Source organism: Pholcus phalangioides, unplaced genomic scaffold (genome assembly GCF_987345545.1).
Source record: "Pholcus phalangioides strain wild (caught in Gottingen) unplaced genomic scaffold, Ppha-v1.0 ptg000004l_1, whole genome shotgun sequence".
Taxonomy (NCBI): Eukaryota; Metazoa; Arthropoda; class Arachnida; order Araneae; family Pholcidae; genus Pholcus; species Pholcus phalangioides.
Window position 1 is genome coordinate 17,016,358 of NW_028301597.1, and position 11,890 is coordinate 17,028,247.

Consider the following 11,890-nt stretch of genomic DNA (forward strand, 5'->3'; position numbering starts at 1 on the left):
TCCTTTAGTGAATCGAAAAAATTTCCGATTTACAGCATTTCAGGGAAAAACAAAAAAAAGGGGGATATATTGCCTGTTGTATACGACGGTAGTGAAATTTGGTTCGAAACACGAACATTTTCATGCACGGACGAATTCCTTCATTCGTGTTTACGTGGCACCAGCTATCGACACGACATTAATAAACGGTTTACGCAATGCCTTCGGAAGCCTCGGATCATAATAACAACTAACCAACAAAAAAGAGGGGATGAAGAGAAGAGCTCTCTTCGCACGCACAGTTCTGTAATGAAGCATTAGAGTATGTACGACCATTGCACGAGTTTCACACATCGTTTAGTGCACGGGAATTCCATCAATTTTTACTCTTTTGTTTTTTTGATGGCAATGAAATCGTGTCATCAAAACAACATTTTGTAACAGCCGAGAGAATAAAGCGCGATTTTGTGTATTTTGGTGCACATCAAATGATAGCGAACATTCAATTGCGGCATTCCTCGCCTTTTAATCAATCAGCGTATGGTATACTGAACTGTTCCATTGTCTCATGATGATATCAGTATTCATTGCAGGCAACCTGAAACGTATCAATAAAAATTACGGGAAAACCGTTTCACTCGAATTTAACGCTGTTTTTTTTCCAAACTTTCTTCCGTTTTTCGAAATCGTATATCTCAGCGAATGTTGCGATTAGAAACGTAGACTTTTTTTTTGTTGGCATCAGGAAAGACAGGGAAACAAATTTCTAATAATTGGGTTTTTCAGGACAGTTCCCGTATAAAAAATTATTATTTTTTAGTTTTCTCACTCATAGTTAGAAAAACTGGTGCCAGATGGCAGCACTACACATAACAAGCATTACAGAGAAACAAAAAACTTCACGTCAGGTTTCACTAAACGTACACGCACATTTCCGCATGTACCGATTCGTTGGGGTTCCGCGGGGGGGTGTGGGCGGGATGCAAGTGTGGTGTAGCAGTAGTAGGTAGGGCCTCCAAAAAATGCCTCGGGGATCCATGATGTTCTTAAGTCAGCCACCTCGTTGGGTAATTTGCCTGTTGTGGCGTTGTATTTGTATTTGTATAACTATACAACCACACTTGCAACGTGAATGACGTATCTGAGCTAATATTATACGTTTTATTCGGATATTTTTTTTTCTAATTAGAAGTATGCCTCTAGAATAAAGGTTTGCCAGTAAAGCGCGGCAAGATGAATTAAGTAATCATCCTGTATACATATTATGTGTAAGAAACATCGCTGACTGGAACAACTGCTGCTACCTATCAAATAAAAAAATAAAACTGTTGTGATTCTTCGATTGAAATTGGTGACGGGTTTCTGATTAATTAACAGCGTAGAAAAAGTCATGATAATGTGATATTGATAAATACGTTTTTTACAATAATAAAAAAAAATTAAACGAATAATACTTAAAAATTTTAAGTATTATTAATTTTAAACTGAGTCCAGACTATATTCTTCATGATTACAATTTCGAAAAGCCAAGGAGGATGTTCTGGACTACTCTTGCGCGCATCTTACTAACGTTAGTTTAAGCCGGTCTCCCATTTGAATGTTTCTCTGAGAGAGCAGACAGACCTACAACATGACACTGACACATAACATGGAAAATTGAAGCATTTCCATCTTTTACTTCAGGAAATGGAAGACAGATGGCAGCATGAACACGAAACAAGTGCAACTCGACAATATAAATATGTTAGGGCCATACATGCACTCAGAAAACACATGGGCATGTGCCGAGTCGTTAGAAATTCCGTAGAGGAATGTGTTCGAGGTGCATGCACGATTGAGTAGTAGTGGTAGTTCCAGTTCAATGATAGTTCATATGTAATATACTATATAGGGCTAGGAATTATCATGACCTAAAAACCGACAGAATATTCTCCACAAAAAAATGTATTTATGCCCTAAAAGACCTAAAAATAAGCCGTAAAAACCTACAAATATGTTTTTGTAAATAGGCTGACCATATATTTCCACGACAAAAATACGGTAAATTATGCAGGAAATAGCCTATCATTGAAAAAAAATGACGTCAAAGTTACAGAAATAAAACTGCCAGTAGTCGATAATTTCGCAGAAAAAACGACAATCATTGACAAAAACTATGTGAAAATTAAGTAAAATTGCCAATTATTGCTAAAATCACCAATTCCATGAAATGATCTTAGGCAAAAAAAATCTCTTCATAGTTACGCTAAAATATGCAAATTAATGCGCCAGGATTATATTATTATTTATATTAATTAAATATGAAAATATGCCTTAAATTCAAGAAAAATGCTCTAAAATGATGAAAATCATTAAACAAATTCACTATTATAAAAAATAGGGGTATATGCAAAGTCATAAAAATCTGAGCCCTAGTAATATACTATATATATAAATACAAATGCATGTATACAAATATATATATTGTACTATGTTTACTTGTTTTCAATATTTTCCAGAAGGCGCATTTTTACTCGCTTATTGGTTATGGACGAGAGTTTTTCATGGTGAATAATTTTGCAAAGTATGGACGTTTAAAGTCTGAGAATGCTTCTGTTTTTTTTTTTTTTTTTTGCTGAACAGAGAAACATTCCCTTTATTGTATAAGGTAGCATTTATTTTCGTCATTCGCGCAGATATCGAGACGGCAGTATAGGGACTTTTTTGGATAAATATTCAAATACTTGTTTGAGTTACGTAGAAAAGCCTCATAATCATCGAGGGTTCTGCAGAACAGCTATATAACTATTGTTCCGCAAGCAGCTTTATGTTGGAATCCCTGACTTGGGAGCCCCTAATATCGCTTTGTCCGAGAGACCTTGCTGTTGAGACGGCCCTGTTGACCAGAGGCGTACGCGGAGGGGGATGGATGCAGAGAGCTGTCCCCCCCCCCTCCAAGCCGACCAAAAATTAATATTTTGGTAAAAATCATTAATATATCGAAAGAAAATACCTTTAATATGCTATTTTAACCAATTTCTATTAATTTAAATGCTCTTTGGAGGTTAGTAACTCAAAACTTTTCGGAAAGAAAATTTTTGTGCCCCTTCCAAAGGTTCAGCCTGCACACGCCCCTGTTGTTGACGACCGTGTAGCACTTTCCGCAGCGTTCGGGGGATGTAAAGAACTCGGGTAAAGCCAACGTCATCTATAGCTGTAGTTATAGGAGGTGTTGGTAAAGCCCATGATTTTCTCAATTTGATGGCTCTTTTACGGTACCCTAGTATTCGGGAAGCTGCGTGACGGGTGAAAGGAAAACGAAAGGGAACGTTGAGAAGGGGCTTCCATTTCAGGCAAGAGAACGCTTTACATCTCATGGAGCTGATGTTAATTGTTTATTTCGAGTGCATAAATGCCACCTGATCAACCGCTACAAGCTCTCTGGATACAAATCCTGCATGTATCTAGCGCGTGTTCTGCTGGCACAATTGACCGATTAAAAGTAGCCGTTCAGCAGACACCACTTTCGTGGTCATGCATTCCTAAACACACCAAGCGTGTGACTCTGCACAGCATCACATAATTACTTCTATTCTTTATTAGCATGAAAAATCAGGCAAAATGCACAAAAAGGGGGAAAAAAAGAACAAACTTACATGAGGATCCCAAACTTACATGCCCGGACTTAACGCTACTGCCATCCTCCTATCTCAAAACCATTCTTATGCAAAGATTTTATTTCCAAGATAGAACCTGCTCAAAAAAGGTTAAAAAAATGTATGTATAACGTTTGGATGATAAGTAGAATATAATGATAATAACAATAAAATAATAATAATAATGAATATGCTGGTAACAGACAGTGTGTGCCGTTCGACGTTTGACCCTGTTTCGTCGGGCAGTAAATCCTTGCAGGTGAATTGGGACACACTTCACTAGACGGTAATAAAAAAAGAAAATAATTATATTAAGTCGACAGGAGGGGGGAGAGAAGACAACACGCGGAAAACGAAATAAAAACTCTGCATGTTAATTAATGCCCCCGAATCTCACATTCATAACATTGCCCGATTTCAATTCATTCCTCATAGCTTCCGAACAATAACAAAAAAGTAAGAGAAAGAGAAATAAAACTCACATGTGAAAAAAAAAAGTGTTCTATTCATTATAATCATTATAAACATACTGGTGTAACATTATAAATGCATAATTTATTCGGATAAATAATGAAAAAAAAAAAAAAAGAACATTACCACACAAAAAAATTAATTTGTGAAGGAATATGGCACACGTGGTGCCACCCCACGATCGCTTGCGCAAAAAAATTTGAAGCAAATATCTTCGGGGCGTTCATTCAGTAATTTATTCACTGGGTTATTTTTTGGGTGTTTTTCAACAGATTTCTGTTTTAATTCTGTTGAAAGCTCGGGAGATGTAATATATAGCAGGGTGTGTGTGTGTCTATCCTCTTTAATTCTGCGGGCCAGATACGCGGTATTTCTGTCGATCTCGGGCCAGAAACATGTATGTATAGTGGGAACATATGACCCGTGTTTTACGGAACGTTCCCGTGATTTTGGCCGTCCCTACTTTTTTTTTTTATAAAATGTCTCGTTTTTCAAAAATTTTCAACAAGGCTTTTATATCTGAATTTTTTAAATTCAGCTTAAGTCAGCACTTTTGCTGTCACGTGACAGCAAACGTCCCACATTTTCATAATTGGATATTTTTTCCCCGATATTTTTGTGTAGAAGAGAAACACGCATGAATATTTTCTACAATTTTGGAAGCAATCGTAAAATTTTTATCCCTCTCGTATACTTGATATACTGTATGATGGAGCCGTATGTATGATGTATAATTTTTTCTGGAAAATATATAAAATATATGTTTTTATGCAAACTAAGTCTTTTTACTCTTCTTCCAGCATGGGTACAGATTTAGTCTCGAGCTGCCCCGATAGCTTACATTCTAGTTTCTGGTACTACGGTCAGAGGCTCTGTCTATTTTCTCAACGTTTCGTTGCCGAGGTATGACTCAAAAGTGTGATGTCGTGTGAATTTTTACTGTGTTAAATTTTGAGGTCTTAACTAAAGTCTAAGCTGCCGCCCTTACAACTTGCCGCCCGGTGCACCACACCCCTTGCACCCTCGCTTAAGCCGCCCCTGCATTTAATCATGAAACGATTAACATCCAAAGTGTGAAATTAATTACTATATTTCACATTGTCTAGAAGTGGATATACTGTAGAGTTGAGTGAATAATGGTATGCTTGAGACAAATGCTTTGGTCTGTCTTTTTCCGATATCTCCCATGCATAGAGACAATGTGGATTATCGTTCTCTGCTAATTTCAACGTTGATTCTTGAAAGCGGGGGGGGGGGGGTGCATAAAGGAGGAAATAAAAATAATAACAATTCTGGGGAGCTTTTGAAAATAAGAACAAAGTGGAGAGATTTCAAAGATCCACGAGGACGCTTCAAATGACATCAAAATGTCCCCATTGATAAGGACGTCATAACCTAGCCCTACATGTTGAAATGGTTTCGGAATTGAGACATGCCATGAAGTTTTCGCAGCACCTGCGACAGACATTACGAGTCTACAAAAAGGAGTCAATCGAGAACAAATGGGAAGGGATTTTTTTTTCAAGTGGTCAACCATTTTGATTATTTTATAAAATGGCCTGTTACTCATGTCTCTATTCTGAAATCTGAAGTATACTTAGTACTGTTCAGAATGTTGTTAATTTTTGTACTTTTGTCATTCAACTATGGATGATTATGGTTTCGTAGAGAAAGATGTCCTCTCCACTTGTCAGTACAAGATATTGTATACGTATTTGGCAATATGTAAAGATGCTGATTTTTTGGAATTTTTCTTTGCAAAAAAATCGGCATCTGCACATACAGCGATTTTTCCGTATATCTTGTATCAATTGCAGAGCACATCTTTCTCTACATATATGACGCAATCTGGTGGCCTCTATATCATTTACGAGCCATTGGCTGATTGCTGTTACTGTACATCGCACGGTACCATTCAGCATATATACGCACCAAGGAAGAAATATTCTATCTGCTTCTATAGCTTAAGGGTAGAGCACTCGAATACGAAAGGGCGATTGTTCGAGTTCCCGTGGTGAAAGAGATGAATTTTTGCTTTCCAAAAAACCAACATCTCTACATATAACTACAGTTTTCCGTATGCCTCGTATTATGGCTTCATATCCTGTAAAATTTACATGTACAATATTAAAATGTGAAATGAGGTAATTTTCATTCAGCCGCTACTTATGGCATCATGATGGACTCCCTTTGATGGCATAGTGGTGGCAGTCTTAAGTTGGTTTTCTATAGTTTTCCAACTTCAAGGGGCGAATGCAAGCTGAAGCTGGTCTGAGGTTTTAAAACGTCTGTCCACAAAGAGAGCAATCAAACGTACAGCATTTAAAACAATGCGGGCATTGTTGCATAAGGGGTCCTTCAAGTATGACATCAGTAGATTTTTAGCCATTTTTGACCCCCCCCCCCGTCAGCAAAACACTGATTCCCCCCCCCCCTTGTAAGCAAAATTTCGTCAGCAGCTTAGAATATTTCATATCTTCAAAAAGGGTGTTGATGACGTAAACAACCTTCAAACCCTCCCCCCTTGTTATCAAAAGTTAGAAAATCCAAAACCCCTCCCCCCCCCCCCGATGCTGAAAAAATACTTGAATGACCCTAATGCTGGTGTTGTGTAATTGTGTTTATTGTGTAATGCGGGCATAATATCTTTCAACTGCCCTGTTGTCTGCTTCCGAATTCGGAAGGCGGATGGATACAGCACCAGTTGAACACATAACAAGCATTCCCAAGAAACAAACTTCCCGTTAGGTTTACAACACAAGCACGCACGTTCCAGCATGTGCTCATTCATTCGGGGTGGTGCCGGCAAAAATCATTTTTACGGCTCTGGATACTGCATCTACGAGAAAAAAAATTCTCATCATCTTTCCACACCTACACACACACTCCCTTTCTCTCTCTCTCTAAGCTCTCATTTTTATTTTCTTCCTTCTTTTTTTCCCTTTCTATTTCTGCTCTGCACCTGATTCTGCCCCAACACCTTCCGTAGCAGAAGTTCTACGCGCGAAGCTTTGACGTCACTGAAGTCGTCCATTTCACCTGTAGCCATTGGATATAGCAGTCCGACGTATGAGAAATCTACTTTTTTGCAGTATATCCAATGTCTACAGGTGAAATGTACGACTTCACTGACGTCACGAGCTTCTCGTGGAGATTTTTTGCTATAGAAGTTGTTGTAGCCCCACCAGTTAAAACGCCAAAAATTATGTTGATAATAAGCATTTTTAACTTAAAAATAGACCCATGGGTCGCGAAGTTGATCATTCTTATTGATTTTTGGTCGCTGATATATAAGGTTAAGAACCCCCTGTTGTAATAAAATTATTCTTTTCTTCTTAATCGTCTGTCTTCAATGTTTCACTTTCTAAATCTGACCGGCTGGCCACGGCGAAAAGCTCCGAGGGCCAAATGTGGCAACGCGAGCCATACGTTGGAGACCCTCCGGCTATGGGATTCTATTGTTATATGTCAATATATTCGTCTATTATTCTCCAAACAATGAGAAAGAGTTGAACTAAAAATGATGGAAATGTATGGGTGAAACGAGGAATAAGTAATAATGAAAGAATTCGGACAGGTTTAGAGCTAATAAGAGGAGCCAATTAAAATTAAAGGAAGCGTACGGGAAATTTTAAATCGAACACAGGCATAAGAGAAAGATGCCGTAAGACTTTGGTGACGACAAAATTGTTTCCGACGAATTTTTTTTTTTTCGAATTTCCTCCAAACTCTACTCGAAGCTGGACAAAATCGACACTTCGCTATCCAGCAATGGACGAGTTTGATGATTTCGAGGAAGAAGCCTTCTGTCTGAGCGACACCGCGGATAGATTAGAAGGAGCCACCAACAAGGCGATCGACTTGATTGACGCACAGCAGAGACTCATCGAAATGCTTTTACACCAAGATCGTAGACAAGATCAGAGAGTGATCTATCTGGATCAATACTCGCAATTCAAGCGAGACAGTCAAGGCTTGCAAGATAGTTTAGCTGCTATAGCGAGAGCTCCGGCCCGTCGTCGGCTGAATATTTTCACGACCGAAGCTGCGGAGCTGGATGCGCTACAGGCTGAACTAGAAGCTCTCTATAGAAGGCTCGGAAACGATAGAAGTATCGATACCGTGGAATTGCCGTCGCTAACGTTCGACCTGTACTACGATGATGACGGTATTGCAGGATTGCCGAACGGCTCCAGGGTGATAATATGCACGGTCGAAGACCTCATACAAAGGCTGCGTGTATTAGCTAGAGAGAAAAAAGTACTTTTAGCGGCGGTATGTGATAAGGAATCGTACATCCTGAGGTTTCGGAAAGATTATGCGCAGAAATACGAAGAGCGCGTGTTGGAGCAGAGAGACTTGGTAGAGAGATTGCGGAACGCGTTGAATGCACTGGAAGCCCGCAGGTCACCAGTGCCCAGAACTGGACCGTGCGACATTGTTATGCGAGGGGCTCCAAGTCCTCCCCGTCGGTACGAGGAGAATAATATCGTTGTTTCTGACGCACTTATTTCGCGGCTCGAGGATGACGTTAAATGTGGCGGCGAAGACATAATCGATCTGATGGCCGCATACAATCACACTCTGGTCACTTCAGCGGATCCTCGGAGAAGTGATGACGAAAAATTGCAGACATTCAGATATTTCGAACGTCAATTGGCGGAGTTAAGGCAGAGACTCCGAGACATGAGGGAAAAACATAGGGCGATAGACGAGAAAATCCGAAGGCGACCAGACGCGTATAGATTGCTCGAAACGCACGTCGATATGAAAAAGCAACGCTATCAGTTCATGCAGCATCACTTGTCGAAACAATTAGAAAGGTTGCAGAAGTTCGTTTACGTAGACATGAATACGGCCAGTGACAATGAAATCGGTCGTAAACTCGAAGAAGAGATAAACTTCATGAAGATGATCCTTCATTACGCGGATGCCCCATCGGAGGAAGAAAGGGAGAGGGCGATGTTTTCCAGCATCACGTCCGTGAATGAAAACGCAAGGCGAGCCAGACAGAATACCAATATGTACCGATACGTTGCAGAAGACGATCTGGGATATCGACAGGGACGTCCTCCTAGTTTCGACATTCCACGGTATCCGGCTGAAGAAATCGAACGAGCCGCTTATACGACAACGCCGAGTCAGGGAGAATTTACACGTCAGTCAATAGCTCAAACGACGGGCACGATTCCTAAAGCCCCGCTGGATCTTGGGTCAGCAAAAAGCCAGCAACAATTCCACGAAGATATGCATGTCGACGCAGATATGCTTTTCGACGAAGACGAGGAAGACGAAACAGCCGATCTCCAGCCTGCAGTAGAAGTCCCGGAAGAAGACAGCGCTCCTGACAAAGGTGCAACCTACGTGGATGCAGAAAGTCCTCCTCAAATAGCCCCTGATGAAGAGACATCGAAGACGGATAAAACAGTACAGGATGAAAGGACTCACGTCCAGGAACCCCTAGAAGTGTTTGAACCTGAAAACGTTGCAGAAAGTCCAATCGGAGACATTCCAGAAGTAGAATATCAAGCTGAAACCGTTTTAGAAAGTCCAGTCGAAAACATTCGAGACGTGGAATATCAACCTGAAACAGTTCCAGAAGCTGTCACGCCGAGAAGCCGTCAGCAACAAATCGAAGATGAAGCCCGTGAAAGGGCTATACGAGCCAGACAAGCTGATAGAGAATTTGCGAGAAATCGTCAATATGAAGAATATGCTAGACCAGTACAACGCGTACCTGCAACGGATGTACAGCGTAGACCAGTAACGGATGTACCGCGCAGACCTGTAACGGATGTACGGCGTGGAGTCAGGAGCACTTTACGGCGTGGGCCTGGAATGAATGTGCAGCGAAGACTATTCAACCCGAAACTTCCACATGATGAGGATGTCATGGAATTTGATCAACCTCTGTCTAAAAACTAAACCATTACAAGACTTCTAATGGTTGCGAGTCCTTTTTTTTGGAGGGGGAGCAGATGCATGCGTTCGCTCTCGAAGAAGAACTTCGGAAAATCTTGATTTAGGAAGTTTTCAGGTGTCTCAGTAATAAAATAGATCTAGTAGGATTCCGTGTGCATTGCAATTTACATAGAAAACACCCTCTAGTCACAGTTAGTAGTGAAAGTTTTTTTGTTTTTGTTTTTTCGCGCAATATTTCTCAAAATCATTTTGTCTATGCGTTTATGCTTCTATAAGTAAAATACCTAAAAAGGCACGACAAACACGTCTTATTTAGATGAAACTGGGGCCCACACTCGTGTCCAGCCTTTATATTAGCCTCATGCGTTCCAAAGTTGATCATGACGAATGGTGTGGCCAGAGCCGAGCTTAGGAATTTCGCGGCCCGGTGCAAAAAAAAAAAGGAAAAAAAAATGTGGCCTCTAAAAAAATATATATATAATTACTCCTCGATTTACGAACTTCCCGAGTTGTGAACCGAAGTATTTTGGCAGTCTTGGTTTTACAGCATGCGACGAAAATTGCACAGGAGTGTGATGGAGATCAAAATCAGGATGTTGTGAAGGGAAAACAATGTTGACAAAGAAGTCTTTTTTTTTTTTTAATCATTATACTCATTTTCATTATGTACTCGAAACAGGGCCGCAACTGTGGTGGGGGGGGGGGGGTGTAGGCGGATCTAGTGTCCCGGGGGACAGATCAGAGAGACCACAAATTTCACCCTTTAACCTCTTCTTCAATATTAGAGACGAGAGCCAAAATGCGTACTTTTCTCCATCTGGCCAAACACCTGGTTGCAGCCAAAGCGCTTTGGTTGCAGCCCTCATTGGAAATATTGGTGAGGGAAGGGGGCTATAAAACCCAAATGTTTCCATTGATATTACAAATATTAAGGGGAGGGGTTTGATTCCAATACAAGTTTACGCATATGCTCTTCGTGAATTCCTCCACTAATTGTAATGGCATAGCTGCCAACTTTTGAAAATGAAAATTCGGGAGATTTTCGCGCGCACCCGTATTTTATGCTAAAACCACTCCCTAATAAATACAATAGGGATTTTTCCAAATAAAATAGGGATTTTCCAAACATAAAAGTTGAAGCGTAGGGAATAAAATCCCTACTCAAAAACTGAAGTCCAATTAAAATAGGGATTTTACACACATGGAAGTTAAACCCTTGGGAATAAAATTCCTACGCAAAAAACAAGTGAAATTGGAGGCCAAAACTTCAATGATGTAAAAATAAATATTGTGTTCAATCAGAAACGCTGTGAACAAACATTCTCCGCGAATGACCCCAAAATCATCGGAAGATGAAGGAAAACACCGTCAATTTTTGAAGAACACTGACTTTTTGTGACACTTGCTTGATGTTTTTTTTTCACTTCACGACTGATGATGGCAGTCTTTTCATGACCGATGTTTATGTCCGTAACACAACTTGTACAAAAAGGAAAAGTCGGCCCTCTTCTGGAACGTTTGATGAAAGGAAATTCATCGGAATAAGTATCTTTAAAATTGATTAAATATGTTTTTGCTTATCATTATTCATGCTTTGTTATATCGCACGTACGTAACTTCAACAAAAGAAATTTTGACCACATGTGCATCACCATAATCTTCAATTATTATCCAGGACTATTGGCTGCTAAGCCATTTCCCTGCACGATAAGACAAACAACTTTCTTGTTACCATCAGAGGGTTTGTAAAACTTCCTTAAAAAGGGAATTTCCCCATTTACGACGTGTGACGTCATTTCGAAAGGGAAAAAAAGAGGCTTCATGCCCCACAAGAAATTCCTTAGGGATTGTTTTCATAAGCGGGGATTTTTTTAATGAAGTAG